At 39.2% G+C, this 18,617-nt stretch overlaps 1 protein-coding gene across 5 annotated transcripts in view; it reads left to right on the forward strand.

Annotated features, from left to right (window-relative positions):
- The window catches only part of pde4ba (phosphodiesterase 4B, cAMP-specific a), a 190,160-nt gene that overhangs the window by 134,379 nt on the left and 37,164 nt on the right, over positions 1 to 18,617 (forward strand). The window lies entirely within an intron of this gene.

Here is an 18,617-nt window from a genome sequence, read left to right on the forward strand (position 1 = left end):
CCGCAGCTCATCAGGTGCTCTGAGTTGGTGTATTTGTGTTTGTGAGTGCGTGTGTATGTGTGTGTGTGTGTGTGCTCCATAACGTTTAATATGACCTTTCTGTGTAAGGGCAAAAAAGGTCGTCACTAGATTATGAGTTACAAGCCACTTTATCCTTTTTGCTAAGGTCGCTGAGTTTAAATATTATTGACTCTGTTAGTGAACAGTCCACTCCGTCATCTATTTGAAAAAAATGTCTGCAGTGTTCTCCTCGTGTAGTTTTGGCCTGCGTTCACTCTGTCGACTGTTTTTGATCATTGCGATCATCGTCACAACCTGGCTAAAGATTGACATGAGATTTATGTATTTTAGATCTAATGTGTCTCAAAACGTTGAGGCTGCCGTTTTGTCATTTTATATTATTTTCAACAAAACGAGGAATTTATCCTACTAAAAAGTACTGTCTGTGCAGACTTTGACTGCACAGACAGTACCTTAAACCTCTAGTTATACCTCTGTGACAGAGCCAAACTGTTGCATTTTCATGATATGTTCCTTCATTATAAAAAAAAGCCAGTGCAGGGTATTCCTCTGAGCTTATTAAAGAAAACAAAGCAGTGTAAAGACATACAGTAACCATATGCCCACTATGAGCATTATGGGGACATGGTTACTGTACATCTTTGCTCTCCAGACACTGAAAATATTGAGTTGTTGTAGAATAAACTAAGAAAGAAGATATCTCCTATAATATGCAATATCATGCAATAATATTGCTCTTTTATATGTTTTCGCTAATCCAAGTGTCAGCTCCTGCACACTGTTGATGAAACTTACGGTCATTTTATTGAATAGCTATGTTTTGGTAAATGTCTGACAAATGAAGCTTAACTTTGATGAAACTTAGCTATTCATTAGATTTACTATACCAGAAGTGCATGCAGGATCTGATTTTTGTCATTGGACATTATTTATTCTTACATGCACCTGCCTGAATACGGGTGTGCAAAGATCACTTTTATAGGAGTTAGCACAAGAGGGTACAAACTATTTTATTTACTGCGGCTACACAGTTAGCAGGATCAAACCCTGACATATTAGGGATTAATTTAAAAGATTTTTTTTTAAAATAGTTGCATACATACTTATATAGTAAACTTAATATAATGATGCCAGCAGACACGGGGCAAATTAACAAGTGATTTTAAAGATTAAAATGGTAAATGCTTCATATCACATACTGTAGAAGTTTGATTGTGAGCAGTCAACACCTGCTCAGCACAGACTCTTCCCTCAACTCCTGTGATCCCACTGCTTTCCCATGATCTCAGGCCACATCCCTCCCCTGAAAAAAATCCCCTATTCACACATACACCATCACATACGTCCACAGCCACATATTCCTCTCTCTCTCTATCTCCCCATAAGTCTTAATGTTTCCTTCTCATTCATCTGTTTCTCTCTCTCTCTCTATTGAAGGCGGAGGGGGCGGAGGGGGAGGGCAGGAAGTGTGAGGCAGGAAGAGAAGATCAGATAATTCCTGTTTTGCTGTCTCTAAACTGTTGTAACTTGACGGAAGCTAGGAGGAACTGTGTGTAGATGAGGTGTGTGTGTGCGTGTGTCGGTGTGTATGAATGTCTGTGTCAGCCCACAGGAGAAAAATAGGATGCAGATAGACAAAGGCCTATTGTCTGTGCCCACACACTGCACAAACATGCACATGCTGACACAATGATATACACGTAAATACCTACAGTACTGCACAATCACATTACATAGTGCACAGGTGAACCTGTTTTTCCCTGTTTCAGGGCATATGAATAATTCTTTTAATTCTTTATACAGACAGGTAAATAAAATAAAACCAAAACGGCATATTTTGCATATTTTGAATGCCATTCATGGAACTTATCAAATGCATGTAATGTAACATGAGATGTAAGACAGGTGCTCTGCTACTAAAAAACATGTCAATAATTTGGTATCATATCATTTAATAGTTCATCTATAGCACATAATACTACATTTTTCACTATTTTGGTGCTTATTGATCAAAGTTTGGTTTATAAACCTGCGCAACATTCGGTAGACACATTTGTCAAAATCAGTTAGATTTATTTCTCATACATACCATCAGGGGCAATCAGTGTCATGTTGAAGGACTCTTCGACATCATCAACCACTGATGTCAGACTCGCTCTACCCACTGAGCTACAGGTGGGGTTGTGTAAATGTTGACATTAGTGAAATCTCACTTGAGGTGTTACCAAGCAGAATTAAAGCCTTTTTGGGTCCATTACAAAGTAAGAAGCTAAACTTAGTCAGATAATGTATGATTCAAAACTTGATTTGTATAACTGCTAATTATATACACCATTATGGATTTTACTGATTAATATTAGATGACTGCGGTTTGTCTTATCTTTGGCTCGCACAAAATGTAACGTCAGCTGTTTTTGAAACTAACTATTTAGCAGAGGTTGAAAGACTTAAAGATACTAGTCTTGGAAAGGCTCGGATATGGTTTTTAACATTTGCAATGGGGAGAAACGTAACATGTTTTGTTTAAATGTACAAATTAAACTATTAATACCAATCAATGGGATAATTTTACATTATGTAACACAAAGTCAGGAATAAAACCTGAGTCACCAACATGTTACTGAATGAACATTATAAAACACAGAATTTTATAGTGACATCGACAAACAAACTGCATTTAATGTGGATTGGTCAGGTCATGATCCCCGACCCACTTAATAAGGTCAGAATCAGCACCAATCCAGTCTGATCAGCACATCCTTAGGAAAAAGTAATTGCCAAAGTATTATTTAAACAATTAAACTCTGTTTAACTCGTTTTCTTATTACAATTGGAGAAGCAAAAAGCTAAATGTATATTAGGTGTTTTGAATTCAGAAAAACAGTCCATACCATGTTAACATGGCGTTAGATTAAAGAGATCTGAATCTGAAAAATGGGATGAGAAACTGTACTGCAGCTCCTAAACACCACCAACTCAATGTGTGTGTGTGTGTGTGTGTGTGTGTGTGTGTGTGTGTGTGTGTGTGTGTGTGGGTTAATTGAACCAAAGCTGTGTATGCTGAGGACATATTATGCAACCTGGACCATTTCTATCAATGTGTCAGGTATAACATTATTAACATAACATTACATAACATTATTCTATTCAGTGGTGAGTGGAAATATCCACAGAGCTGTGCATGCTCTTATCTATATGTTTGCCAGCACCATGTGTTCTAGTGTTTCCCTGTCACAGCATTAAAGCACATAGTTCACACTGTATGTTGTCTGTCCTATAAGTCAAAACATATTTAAGCGATAGTGTCACGCTTCACAGTAGCCAGTGTTTTTCCTACCACACAGTACAGTCGGGCATACAGGGTAGGAAATCTACTGCGGTACAGATGGTACAGATATTATAGATCAGATAAGACTGTAAATAAATTAAAATTGAATTCTTAATTCTAATAGATCACTCAGTGAGTAGGATTAAATGATTAGGTACTGACTCAATTCAATCAAATACATATATTTTAAGTATATTTGTACATAGAGCTCTCTGTATATCACCTGACTGCAAGTTAATACAAGCAACAGTTTTCGGAGATGTGACAGCATGCATGTTTCAGACTTTATTACCATTTGTTCTTCAGATTTAGGTGTCTGTCAACACTTCAGTTATTGAGTATAATAATGAAGACTATAAAGGAGGCTCATTGTTTTTACAAAGCTATCATTACGTCACAATCACAAACAGGTTAGTGAGGTCTGCTTGCACATGTGCTGAAAATTTCCACACACACAGCGACAGAAAGCCACTGACCCAAAACAGATGTTTTGTGTCATGGTGTCATAACAGAGCCAGGAAATATTATGTCCCATTTCTATGATATTTAGCTGTGAGAACCTCACAAAGGTATGACCTGACTTCCTGGTCCAGCTGTCCGCAGTGATGAAATGCTGTCATACAGGATATATGTGAGGCAAAGGGCTCTTGAACTCTCCCGACCTTGTTCACATACACACTGAGTGTGTGCGTATGTGTTTAGCTGCCCAGTAGTGTGGAAAGGTGTCAACGAGTTGGCTTTTTAAATCCCATTGTGCCTTTCCATTGTGTATGTGTTTTCGTATGAGGCCAGAAGGCCCCCCATGACATTTTCCCAAAAAAAAAAGCCATATGTGTTATTTCAAAGCTAGAAGCTGGTATTTGGTCAACACTAAACAATAAGTGTGCGCTAACAGTATAGGTGAAAGGTGTTTGGACAATGTGGAACTGTTATGTTATGTAATAGGGTAAAAAAACACTGCACATACATTTGATGTATTAGCTGTTTATGGTATGTGTATGGCATGTATAGGCAAAGGGCTTATGCAATGATTGATCTTTTTCTGTGTCTCAGTCCAACCAGAAAATTACTGAAAACACAATAACGGGTAAAAATAGTGCCGCTGCTATATTTGGTCGCACCTTCTTTCCTGTACATGAGTATCACAGGAATATTACTGATCATTCAAATCATTTTAGGTTTCCAGTTTTGGTTTCACATACGTATTTTGAAGTGAAATCTGCCCTCAAGGTTAGAGTTAAATCTACCAGAAAAGGGTTAATTAGAGTGGTTGGTATTCAGATTATGCATCTTTTATCCAATAAGATTTCAACTAATCTTATGAGCTCTGGCTTTAGTGATCAGTTAAGAACCAGATCAGAAAATAAAACATAAACAGCATAATTTTTCACAAGCTGCAAGCCCAATTTAACGAATCTTGCCTTTAGAAGTGCACCAAACCAACCTTTACCCTCAATTTTTAAGGTATAAGAATGAGTTGTCCTCCATTGCCCAATCTCTGTTGCATAACATCAAATTAAAAAATCCATGCTTTCTGTTTGTTGTTCTGGGCCACAGTTAAGAACAAGAAAATAATCTTTACTGAATAATTTTCACATGGAAACATGTATAAGGTTTATTTCATTTAAGCTCCTCTCTGTGTCAGCAGGGTTTCAGAAAACAGAGCAAAGGGCAATGAATGAAGAGTGTCTCATCAATCTCTGTATGAATGTTATTTAATACAGGCCTCACACAACCCTGCACTCCCTGCACCAAACAGTGGGCTGGTCCGTGCAGGAATGCACAGAGAGGAGGACAAGAGAGGCAGAACAGGAGGAGGGATGAAAGGAGGAGATGAGGAGTGATGAGGTGAGAGGGCAGGAGAGATAAGGGTTGTCTTGAGAAGGGAGGAAGAATAAGCAAGAGAAGATGCTGGATAATACAGCCAAAACAGGAAAGAAGGCTAGAGATGAGGAGCTGGATGATCTGTGGCAAAAAAACAAACAGAGAAACAAAACATCTTCAACAGAGAAACAGAGGTCCAAAACTTCTCATGGCACAATATAAAGCTGTCATAAGTGCGTAGTTTATATGTTTAATTTTGCTGACATTCGCCTGAATATCTACACCTGCACCTAGTGTACAATAGCAATAAGTGACTAATGTTGCTGTAGCAAACACTAATGGGAAGAGCAGCCACAAGTTGCAAAGTTGTTACTCATCTGGATGACCCAGCAAATTAAACACCACTTGGAGCAGATGGATTATCTGCCAAATAAAAGACTTTGTGTGCTGCTGATGCTAGTTTTACTGATGAACCTGCACTGTGTTTCCTTTAAATCTCAATCGTACTTGTGGTAACTGTACTGGCAGAGAATGTTGCTATTCAACATGTAAATGCCAATATACATTTAAAATTTGCGATTAGGATGTTCTACAACACCAAGTGATTTACATTTGACATGATGGCAGTACACTACTTCAGAAATGATCCATCCAGACAACAGTCTTTCTTTAGTGACTATGTGCATACATACATGATCCCCCATGTCCCTCCCAATCATGACTGTGTACTGCAGGAAATCTGTGCATCGCTTTATAGACAGAATTCCATAGCTGTATACAATAAAACTGCTTTTCTATGTGCAGTTTACTCCACATGCACACATAAACAGACACACATACACACACACACAGAGGCTATGTGTATGCAAGTATTTATTTACCAGGATCTCATAATAGGTTGTCATGTGACACACCCAGCTCTGGTAGCAATAACTCCTCCACAGCGGTGCACCTGTCCGGGTCTTCTCACTGACGCAGCCCCCCGACTCCAAATAGAGACGAATAAACTGTCAGGGTGACCAGTGTGTCCATCTCACTAACACAAGTGTGGATGAATCCACACATGATGCATACATCACCGGGACAGTTTACCGGTTTGAGGTGATGTTATTGTTGATTTAAGATGAATTCACAGTCTATATCATTCAGTCATTCAGTCAAGATTTGATTGATTGTTGCTCAAGATCAACGCGTGTTAAAAAAACAACTTTGGGTCAACATGTTTTATCTTGATGCTCATGTAATACTTATAGAGATGATCTGCCATTGTTTGTTATATTGTGGGTATTTGTCGATTATGGCATGTATATTAGCTTGTAGGCATTTAATGCAAAATAAATTGTGTTGCTTTGCTGGAAGTTGGCTGTAGCATCCATTAGTTAAAAATATCAAGTCGTTGTGGGAGTCGGTGAAAATTTGGCAACCACAAAGCTATCATCTAAAAGCTATCTACTGAATACATTTTCTAGGTTAGAATTGAAAAGAATTTACTATTACTGTCGCTCGGACTCTGGTGTGTTGCATGAGAAACCACAACATCTACATTCCCCTTGGGGCTACAAACCATCGTTGGTTGGTGAGGTAATGCTGGACCAGCGCCGGCCTCGTGGTCTTAATATGGCATTAGTTCAGTAAGGGATATAATGGCAGGGCTGGCATGTCTAAATGTCACAGATACAGTATCTGCCAACCTATCATTCTGTCTCTCACCTCACACTCTGCTGTGCACGTCCACAAAATGCCAACATGAACAGTTGCTATGGCAGCAGACTCCCTCCTTTTTCCTCCAACCCTCACTCTGTTCTGGTCAAAGCTTGCTCTACCTCCATAACCCCCACTTCTCTCTCTCTCTCTTTCTTTTCCCTCTCCTCCCATTTCTCCAGGTGTCCAAGTATTGAGAAATCCATATTCCTGGCCCTGTTTCCCGCCATGTGGGTAGCAAAGAGGTTTCAGTATTTCTGTCCCTGGGTGTCTTGTGTTACCTGTACTCTTTACTACTTCCCGCTCCTGGCTATTTTAATTGCCTCAGTGGGACTCCCAGTAGACAGACAGAACAGTCTGGCTACTATGAGACCCCAAAATATGATGCTATACAAGAGTTCTGCAGCTTTATCCTGCGTCATATATGTGGGTTTTATACTGAAATTATTAGGAAACAATAAGATTCCATTTTAACAACTAAACTACTGGAGGTTTTAATCATTTCTCAACCTCTAATCCTAAAACTGCTTCAGGTATCCAGGCAGAGTTGTCTGGTCGCTGGGCAGGGTTAAGGAGATGAAACCATAGAGAAACAACTTATGTGATGGTGAGAGGGTTTGGGTTTCTCTTACAGGAACTGTTTAGACAGCTGACAGGAAAGGCTGTAATATGTGTAGAATAATTCCCCCTCTGATTTACTGCAACTGCTCTTTGCGAGGGAAATAAGCATACTGTAAATGTGTGTACGTGTGCCAGGCAGCGTGTTTTGTTTGTCCATGCCTGACTGACTATGTGAAAGGTCCTCCTGGCGGAGGCCTATGCTGGCAGCATGTGCATATTATTGTGTGAGTGTTGTTATCAGATAGGGAGAGATAAAGAGAAGCCCATGCGTTGTTCTTTTCTTTTTGTTACGTGACATCTCTGAGGTTTTTTGTTACACCTTCTGGTGGAAATATGTGAGACAAATAGCTCCTATCATCACCTAGCATCAACAGTAGTGTGTGTGTGTGTGTGTACTACTGCACAGCCTGTGGGAACTTGACATGGTCTTGTGAGCTGTACTACATAGGTGACAGCTGCAATTGTTTATCGGAAACTAAGATGACTGACTATTGGCACTTTTTATAAATGTTCCTGGCAGTAGTGGCAAATCTCCAGCAGTATGCAGGTAAATGCTACTGTCTGACAACAGGCCAGTGAATGATACTGTGGTAAAAGCCTGTGAAGTTCAGCCTCTCTTACGTTAAAAAAGTGTCAAATTACGTTTATAGCTGCTGCTTTTCATACACTAATGATGTGGCATCCTTTTTCTATTATTTTCTACCAGGTCAGGACTCAAATTATTATGGGTACAGTCTTGTTTTACTGCTTCAGGTGACCAAATTAAATGTTTGGTTTGTGTGGATAAATTTAGTCCAGTTTATCAAACAGAAGGGAGGATATGTGTAAAAGTGAGGACACACATTACGAATGTTGATCCAATTATGAATGTGATTTGGGGCATGATATCTATTGGACCAAGTTGGAGCAGGTCTGTTCCAGTCTGGGTCAGCTAGTGTTGACAGTCAGTAGATAAAACCATATGGTGTAAAGATTACAGATATGTAGTTAGTACAAATAAGTACAGATATGTAAAGATTCAAATCTTAAGTCTTCAGATCCAGTCGTTGCCAGTTGTTTTCATTAAAAAAAAAAATTAAACACTGGCCACAGATGACATCATTTGTGTCACCCAAGTGGCAACTACCACAGCTTGAGGCTGAAGCCATTGCAGAAGTACCTTAAATGCCATGCCACCGACGGTCGCTAGATGCTGGCTTCAAAAAAATCATGACATCATGTGAACGAGGTTGAGAAATATAATTTAAGTAATTTTACAAAATGGTCTGAAAATGGCGAGCAAACTATATAACAGTGCTTGGCTGAGAATGATTTATTATCCATTTGATGTAGGTGTCAGTGCAGGGCCACAGCTCACCTGAGGTTTATCTCACACAACTTCAATCACCCCATTCACCTCTCTGCAGAGTTTACAGTCCTTGTTGCTCATGCCTCTCCATCCACTGTCTCATCCAAGTGATGCATTTGTTTCTCTCTTCTCTCAGTTTTCTTTACTTTATTGCACAAATTGCTACTTTAATTGTCAAGGCAAGCTGTTTTTTTGATGGATGTCCATTTCTGCTTTGAGACATTAACATTCAAGAATTCAGTTTGTGTTCTTGTATGATTTTGGGAGTTTCTTTACAATGCATCTCTAATCACTTTTCTGTATATATTCAGTCATTCAATTGAGCTTTCTGTCTGTAAAAAAAAAAAAATGAGTGCACTTTGGTAAAAAATAGTTATTATGTTGGGAGTTTCTAGTGTGTCCTCAGTTGAAGGGAGAGACAACAGGCTACAGCTTTTGGCCATTAGTACTGTAAGCTCAGGTGTCACTTGCCCTTAATTCCATGTGATCTGTATGAATAGGGCAGGTTTACATGAGATGTTTTTCACTCTAAACTTTCCCAAAGCTCCGACACCTCCGTCAGTATGAGTGCTGACACCCCAGGGTGTTCCTGTTCAATGGGACAACAGAATGAGCGGCAGCAGGATGATGACTTCTTCTACCAGAGGACAGATTTGTATCCAGAAATGCATCAAAGTTAGCAGGTGCATTCTGCATGCATGTGTGTGTGTGTGTGTGTGTGTGTGCAGATGCCAGAACAGAATTTGTAAACGCATGTGTTAGGAACCACTGCGATGTAAGGGTGTCCCATTAGATGTATATGCATAAAATGTGTGTTTGTGTGTGAGTGTTTGTCACACAGACACATTGCTGTCCATGGAAGGAAGTCCACACTGGGCAGGATTGTGACACTAATGAGGAAACAGGCCAGTGGGACGACAGCGACTTCCTCACACACACAGACAGAAACACACATACTGACACACACGCTATCTCCCAGGTGTTTAGACACCCCCCGCAGGCTCTTTTTCTACAACAGTTCATCCATCTTTCTCCATGGACAAATGAGTTCCTTTGGCGTGACAGGGAGACAAAGAGCAGACAGGGCCTGACCTGCGTCACAAACCCCAGCATGAAAACACCGTCATTACTCCATTCACAACTCATCCATGACCTTGCTGGCTGGTTTCACATTCTGGCCCTAAACCTGGCTCACCACAGCCATTCTCTGTGGAGATCTGCTTGTCTGATGTACCCTAATGTTTAATGTCAGTTTACAGTGAAACAAACCAAACTGAAATTGCGTCACCCCACGTTTAGATTATTTTTGATTTAAACAAAGTTTAAAGGTTAAAGATTTTGTGATTTTTTTTTTTTCAGATGTCAATGTTAAACATGGTCAAAGTTCCTAAACTTGAGATTAATGTGTGTAAAATGCTCCCTGCAAGTCAAAAGCCAGGGCTTCAGCCTGCTCTGAACCCTTTGTTTGCAATGTTACCTCTACTTCCTCATGCTGATGTCAGATTATTCGCACATGCTCACAAACGGCTGTCCATTCCATAGCTGTTGTTGCAGAGGTTGTTCTATAGGTTGTTTGTGTTATCCACTCACATATTTTGGATTGTATTCAGGCTTGAACATGTGCAGATGTATTTGAGAAGTTTCCATTTCGAGTAAAGAATGAGAAAAACAAGTGAAATCCTACTACTACTGTTTATTCACGTAGGCTCCTGAACCGCTGGAAGTCTGCCAAGGGGTAGCTTCCGGGCGCTGGCCAATCAGAACAGAGAGGGCTCTTTGGGAGGGAGACTTTAACGAGACAGGAGCTAAAACGGCCTGTTTCAGACAGAGACTGAACTGAGGGGTTGCATAAAGGGCCATTATAAGACAAGTCAGGAGTTTTTAAACTCTAAATCATGCAAAGCTATATCAGTAGTGCCCCAGAATACAAATATAGACATGGAAAAATCTTCATGATTCGTCACCTTTAAAGACTCGAACTAGAGTAAGCATAGATGTTTTCTAAAGTACAGATCAATCAGAGAGGGAGTTAAGCACGTCCTGATGTACAGTTTTTCCACATACTGTAATGGAGCAGTGGCTATTTAATGAGAATTTTAGTTTCTAATTTTACCTGACTCTGCATATACCCAGTGAGCACAGACAGCCTGTCTTGCATTACATTAACATAGTTTGATACAGCATGTTATGTTGAATAGAAAATTGTCTAATTCAATATCTACCTTCTAAAATGGATCAAAACGTAGAGGTATTTTACTGTCCTTCCTTTTTGCAATTAAATCACTGTACAGCATCTTTATGTTTCCATTTTTTACGGTCAATTTTTGTTGAGAAGAGTCACAACCCTTACTCAGTACTGACTAAAAAAATGTATTTCGCCATGCCCATGTAGAAGCCGTAGATGTTAACAACTCAGCGCATTAAGTGTACTCAAACATCGCTCCAGTGTTTACAGAACAATTTACCTGACAGATGAGATTATAAACATTTGGATGAGACATCGACAGTGTAATCACACGGAGCGGGAAAAGTCGTGTACTTAAGATGTCAGGTTTCACTCTTATGACTCATTGTCAGACAGATATATAGGCTAGTACAAATAGGCACATGTAGTACAGAACAAAATGTGCAAGATGTTGATCTAATAGTGAATATCTCATACCTGTGTAAACACTTCTGAGCCACAGTTTAAACAGCTCAAGTGCTAAGTGGTGTATCTTGTGTTCCAGTATGTAAGGTGTTCTGTTGGTCACGTAGAAACTGCTTTTGTACAGTGTATCGAGAGAGAGATCACCGTAGAGAAGTATGTTCTTGGTGATCACAGATAAGACTGTTTACCTTCAGTCTCTCTCTCTCTGAGAAAAGGACAGACATCCAGTGTTTGCGCTACACTGTGATGTATATATTGTACTCATGAACCAGCTCTTAATGTCTGTCTGCATCTGCACATGCACTAAATGTGTGTATATAGTACGTGTCTATGTAAATCTTCATCAGTAACACTCTAATGCCTCTTCTCAACCGGCAGAGCTCCACTTAGCTGCTTGCTATTGTTTGTCTCTCTTCAGTTTAGTGACCTGTGTGTGCATCTGTCTGTGTGTGTGTGCATGTGTGTGCGTAAAAGGTAACATAATTGCATAATGAGGCTGTCGAGTTGATCAAACAGTGCTTTGTGTGTGTTCATTTTCCCTCCATGACTGAAAGTGCAAATCGGCACAGTGGTGCACTTAAAACTTTCTACACTTGGCAGCACATGTTTTAAGCAGAAACACAGTTTTGTTGTGGTTGGACTTGAGAGAGAAACTGGGAGGATTAAACTTTGACAAATACAATTTCAGTCACGTTCTGTTTTGATGGACGAGACCACATCGAGCATTGGATCACAGTCCTAACCGCGACATATTTTCCCTTTTAATCCAGCATCAATTTTGTTGATTGTGTAAGGATGACGCTATATTAGAGAGGTAAAAAGTTTAAGCTTTAAAGGGTTGGTTCAAACAAAATACATATTATTTTTCAGATCCTGTTTTGTTGTGTTGGATATGATTGTTGGTTAAGTAAAGGTTACAGACAGAAAATAAAATTGTCACTTACTTCTTGAGGTAACTAGTAATTTAGATTTTGAGATATGTCTTTTGCTGCCATGCCAAACCATCCCAAGTTGTTTTGTTTGTGGAGAACACAACATTGGAAAATTACACTTGAAAAGTTCAAAGGTAACATATCTCTTCAGAAACAATGTCCCAGTGACGCCAGATAATCTGGATTACTCAAATAGACGGTTTTCATTGACACAACTTTTCACTGAAGAAATAGTCTCTAAGAAAACTGTTGACAGAATATTCTGTGAATTATCCGCAAGAAATCAGGGAGGTTGGTGTTGAAATTTTTAAAAGAAAATGTCGTCATCAGCACCACAAATGTCATCCAAAATGTCATGTTGGATGTCTCAACAAACTAAAACAAAACTATCTAAATAGTTAGATACTAATAGCAGAAGTGAGAAGAAATGTTTCGTACTTTGGATGAACTAACCCTTTGTCATCTCACATTTTCAATGAGTAATCTGTAATATATGGTAGCAAAACAAAACAAATAAAAAGCTTATACAGTTTTTGGTTTAGAACAAATTGTGTATCTTCACTTGGTCTTCATGGCCCAGTATCCCGGAAACAGTGACTGAATACTCCATTGAACTGTCATGTTTTTAGTGTATGGCTTGTTATCATTTAATTGAATGGTATGTGTCAGCTTTTGCCCACTTCTACATGGTGAACACTGTATCTCATTTAGGAAGGGAACAATGTCAATGTCTCATTATGAGTACCGTGGTTGTTTCAGAGGTGCTTGAACCGGGGTCATGTATTATCCTCTTCAGCTCTCCATTGAGTGCTCATCTCTCATTCTCACACTTTAGCTATAATGTGTGTTTATACTCAAATGGACATTTTGTGTTTTGTGTGTTCCCCTCACAGATTAGACTTTTGATTCAGCACAATGATCCACTCATAACCGTGTCCTCAGATAATGTCTCTATGCACTATGGCACAGCACTGCAAAGAGCAGGACTGATGGGACTGCAGCAGATTGGGCTGCTCTTTATGAAGTGCAAAATGAGTGCCAGGAGTAACTGTACATATTTTGCCTTTGTTACTTTCAATCTGTCTCACAGCCTTTTCTGCACATTATTCCCTGTGACCTCAGAACAGCGAACAGCTTCAGGAAATCCAGACAATTTATACAATCAAAGTTTCATGTTGTCCATTTCTTTTATCTCATTGAAGCTACTGCAGCTTGTCTTATTTCTGAATAAGTCAAAAATCACTGTCTTGTCAGCAAATGTTCAAAATGTAGTAAAATAAGATTTTTAGTGTTGACAAATGAAAAGTTATCAAATCTCCATTACGTTAGAGATTGATTTTACACTGAAAGATTTGAGATTATTAAAGGTCCTTCAGTCGAGATGATAAACTAAGTGTCATGTTGTTTTTCTAGGTTTTTATTATTGTTACACAGTTTTTCATGCACACAGATATTCATTGGATGGAGGCAGGATTTTTGAAGAATTCCATCTGTTTTGGACTAAAACGAACTTGATTGTGTTTATACACTGTTCTAAAAAATAGAATAAAAAAGTAAGAGCCTGGTTACTAAAGTGAGTAATAAGTTTTGTAAGAGTGAGTGCTGCTTCTTTTAAACTATGGCTCATTTTCAGTTAAATGAAACTGAAGCTCATCTTTTTTCAGTGCCTGAGAGACACTTCCCTTGTCACAAGTTCCTACCACTTGACCTTGAGATGAATGCACGAGTTTGATGTGCCAAACTGGGATGTGGTACATGCTCAGACCACACTCCCCACTAACAAACACTGTTGTATTTTTAATAAAGCAAGTTTTTCATTTCTCTGACTTGTAATGAAAGTTTTATATTGTGGCATCTTCCATACAGTAAATCTAGCATGGATAATCCTGGAGAATGACGTGCCTGCCAACCGATCGTGGCTAATGTTTGTGACACAAACTTGTTTGTCATGATATTCAGCCCATTTTTTATTATCCCTAAACCGTCTCCTAGTCATCTACATTTTAGGGAAGGCTGTAGCCACAACATGGTAGAATAACTCATGATTTATTGTTCAGCTGTCAGGGTGAGAGTTTACGCCTCAGCTTGAACGAGACAGCCTGTACCTTTGCTCCAAAATGAAATCTGGTGGAAGAATTTGTACTACAGTTACGAGGCTCATAAATTGCTATTGTTATGCTTAAACTGGATTTTTTTTCTTGCAGTTTTTTTTCTTTTAAATTTGTGCAAACTTTAACCATAACAGCTGCAGATCAGAAATCAGTTGTAAGAATAATTTACAGTCATGTTCACTCATTTGTTATGATTTTGTAAGGCGCTGACAAACAATGTTATGTCGATAGCGGCGCCAGATTAGAAAATATACGGGTCGTTTCAGAAGGCAATGACAAATAACTTGTTTTGTCGTATAGTTTGGAGAACTTGTTTTTCGTAGATGTCATGACAAGTCAAACTTATATGCAGTGAGCGATGGCATATGCATGAGAAAGAAAACAAGATGACGAGATAGTTGGCTGCTTTCTTTTTATTCCCATCCATGGTAATCCTTCCAGGCAGCCACACTGCCTGTCCAAACATTATTATAATCATCTCCGCTATGTGTCACACAGAGAGACCAATACGCTGGAAACATGACTAGGGTTCAGAAGAAGAGCGGGAACCATGTTCCAGTATTAAACCACAACAGCCATCAAAGTGTCCTTTCTCTTTCTTTCTAATTTGGCTACTGCCTGCCAATAACACTGACTCGCTACTTAGAAATGTAATGTGTATACAACCCTAGCGACTTTGACAAATGCACGTCTTACTGTGTGTTCACGTCCACAAGTGTGTGTTTTCCGAATCTTTGTTTGCCCAAACGGCACCTTGCATCATCAGGTGAAGTTGTGAGTGTACCTGTGTACGTACTGTATCTTAGTGAGAGCCTGCCATCAGTGTGTGTGTGTGTGTACACTTTGTGACAGATGTGGGTAGCTGTATGTTTGCTCTCAGAGAGGAGGTGAGGAATATCACGGCCCTCCTTCAAACCGCCTGCTCTCCCGCTCTGCTCAGAACTACCGGTTGTTTATATGATCTAATTCTTGGAGACAAGGTGACGTCATCAATAATATTTTCTGCTGGACCTTCTTGTATCATACAGGCTACAGTAAGCGTTTGTCTGTAAAATGCGTAACAGTATAATGTCACCGCAGTATCAGTCGACTTACTCATAACTTAGTTCATATCACCAGCCTGTCAGTGGAGATACAAGGAGTTTGTTTTTACTTGTTGTGGAGACCAGGCTGTTGAGATTCCAGTCAAAAATTTCTACATAAAAATCAAGTGGACCGAGGTGTTGTGACCAAGGCTCCATAGCATGTTAGTTTGACTCGTTCCCATACATGCTAACAGTAGTTGCATGCCATTGTCTTTTTCCTCTTTGTCTCATATCTTTCCCTTTGTGTATATGGAGGCAAAGAAAAACAGAAAAAAAAGTTTCCAAAGTTTTTATTTGAGAGGAAAAAATAGTATATTAAGCATTAATGGAGCTGTGGCTGGAATGTCCTTTCATGTGAAAGTTATGAAAGATGTTTATTTTTAGTCAGTTGTTTTGCATTGTACAGGAAATGACTGTGATACCTGCTGAAGGTGTGTTGACAGGTTTTGCTGTGAAATAACTTATGTTGTTTTAAAAGAAGATAATGTTTCAGTCCCTTTTGGACACTAAGGCATTGATGTCAGGACACACCCTGGATGTATTAAAGCTTTTATTAAAGGGGACATATCGTGCTTCGTATTAATGATTAGCATTGCATAAAGACTGGGGATACAGCTACCCAAGTGAAAAAATAAAATAAATACGCCCACCAACATCTGCTGACTTTTTTTTTTTAACTCATTCATAAGCAGAGATGTAAAAGCGACAATCTGTGACTTTAGAGGGTGCAGTTTGTAGTTTATTTTAAGACTTTAACAGGAAGTGTTACAGAGCAAAGGAAGCTTGGGGTTTTAGTCAAATTAATAGATTCAGCGTAGCCTAGATAGATTTGAATTTTACTCACCCGTGTCACTACAATATACTGGAAAAATATGGTATTTTCTAGCCTTAATGAAACAGCTGGTAGAGCGTTATGTATTGTCTCAAAATCAAGAAAATAAACGTAAAAAGTTTCATAAGAGGAAACAGGTGCGCTTCTCTTAAACCTCTTTAACGTCAGAACTGCAGGCAGAGAGGGAAGAGATATGGAAAGAAAGTGGGAAAACCTATCCAAAGTTGATGGTGCCCAGCTGTGTGGTGGAACGCATGCTCTGGCGAATACAGAGGGGTGGCACCTCTCCAAAAATGAAACAAAAAAAGTGTCTGCATATGTATCTAGATGGAAAAATGTATATTAATTAAGTTAATTCATTTACATTCTTGCTGTTTCAGAATAATCAATTTGGGTTCATTTATATCTCATTTATTTAAACCTTAGGTTTCTTTATTCTTACAGCTCTGCCCTGTTATTTAGCTGTCTAAATGATGCACTCTCCTGTCCTTTGCTCCTTTCCAGGAATTTGGTTATTTGTCTTTTCTTTGTAGTTGGTGATTGATGAGTGGGCTGCTACTCAGATGCTCGGCTAGCGAAGGGAGAGAAAGAGAAAGGCAAGGAGGGATGTGTATGACCATTTGTACACTGGAAATTTGTTGCATAAGAGCTTAGCTCATTACCACATTGCGGTGGAAAGACATGCGTATATGTCAGGGCTATGGCTATACTCTGTTTGACCTATGAACCTCTCTATTAGTCTTGCTCTTATTAGTGGTTTGGGGCTGTGTTGGATAGTTGCATAAGATGGATTTTTGCATGTGCGTCACACGTGCTTGACTGAAGTTTGCGTGTAAAGTGTGAAAGAGTGTGAAAATGTGTTTGTCATATGTCTGCCTAAATAGTTTGTTGGTTGTCGGTTTACTATTTTTCTATCACAGATGAACAAGTAAAAGTGAATTCTCGTGTTTGATTGCTGTACATGTACACATTGCAAATATGTACAGTATATCTCTCCTTGTGGATTTATGATGCCAAGACTTTACCCTGATGTTAAACAAGCTTGTCATCAGAAGGTTTCCATTTTAAATCTGTAATGGACTGCTTGGGAATAATTAGGCACAGCCACATAATTCTAATTTCATACATCGTGGTTTTGTTTTGGTAGTTTTGGCCTATTAGTAATAATAAGATTGTATTGATTGAGTTGATTGCCAAGGATTGGGAATATGGGGACATCATTAAAGGGAAGTCAGATGGGTTAGGAAACACAATCATACATACATACTACCTCTACTTTTTTGTCTCTGGTGAAACTTAGCAACCGATCAAGAATGACAAATGACAACCTGTGACATGTGACACAATGTTATGATACCCAAAACTAAGAAAATGAGCCAAAACTACAAAAATAAAGTGTAATAAAAAATGTTCCTTCAAAGCATACAGTATCTCTGCATGTTTGCCTATATAATGCATGTTGCTACAAACAGGTTTGTATTTGTGTATGTGTGTGTGTGTGTGTGTTTGAATGCCTCTGTCATCTTGGATAAGGTGTAGAAATGTGGCGGCTGATCGCCATGCCTCGTGCAGCATTAGGCCACATTTCATTCTTCCTACCCTCAAACTCTTAAGTGTCAGTCAGGTGCCAGAGGGTCCCATACACAGTGACTGACATCTCGAGGGTTTCAGAATAGCTGGCACAGTCATCTGATCTACTTGCTGAACAACAAGGAGAAATGTATTTCCAAAAAGTGACAACCACACCAAGTAATCTTTGTGCGTCTCTTTATTTCCAAAGAATTTTGAGACGTCAAACATAAGCCTCTATTGTGGTAAAGGTGAGTTCATAGTTTAATTGATAGCGATCCCAGTTTTGAAGTATGGCCAGAAATGACAGGCCTGGCTCTTTCTTTACAAGTCTCCCGTGACATAAACAAGCTACAGTGCCAAGTATTTACCCTACTCAAAGCTTTCTATACACTCTGGCACAGATTGCTGCGGCTCCCAGCCAAGGGAGATCCAGAGCTGAGTTTTGGGAAAAGACCCACATGCGTGTGTGTGTGTGTGTGTGTGTGTGTGTGTGTGTGTGTGTGTGTGTGTGTGTGTGTGTGTGTGTGCATATGCTTGTATATGCAAGGGGCCTGAAGCAAGGGTTGGTTGAGTCATTATGGTGTTATCAGTT

Source organism: Thunnus maccoyii, chromosome 7 (genome assembly GCF_910596095.1).
Source record: "Thunnus maccoyii chromosome 7, fThuMac1.1, whole genome shotgun sequence".
Taxonomy (NCBI): Eukaryota; Metazoa; Chordata; class Actinopteri; order Scombriformes; family Scombridae; genus Thunnus; species Thunnus maccoyii.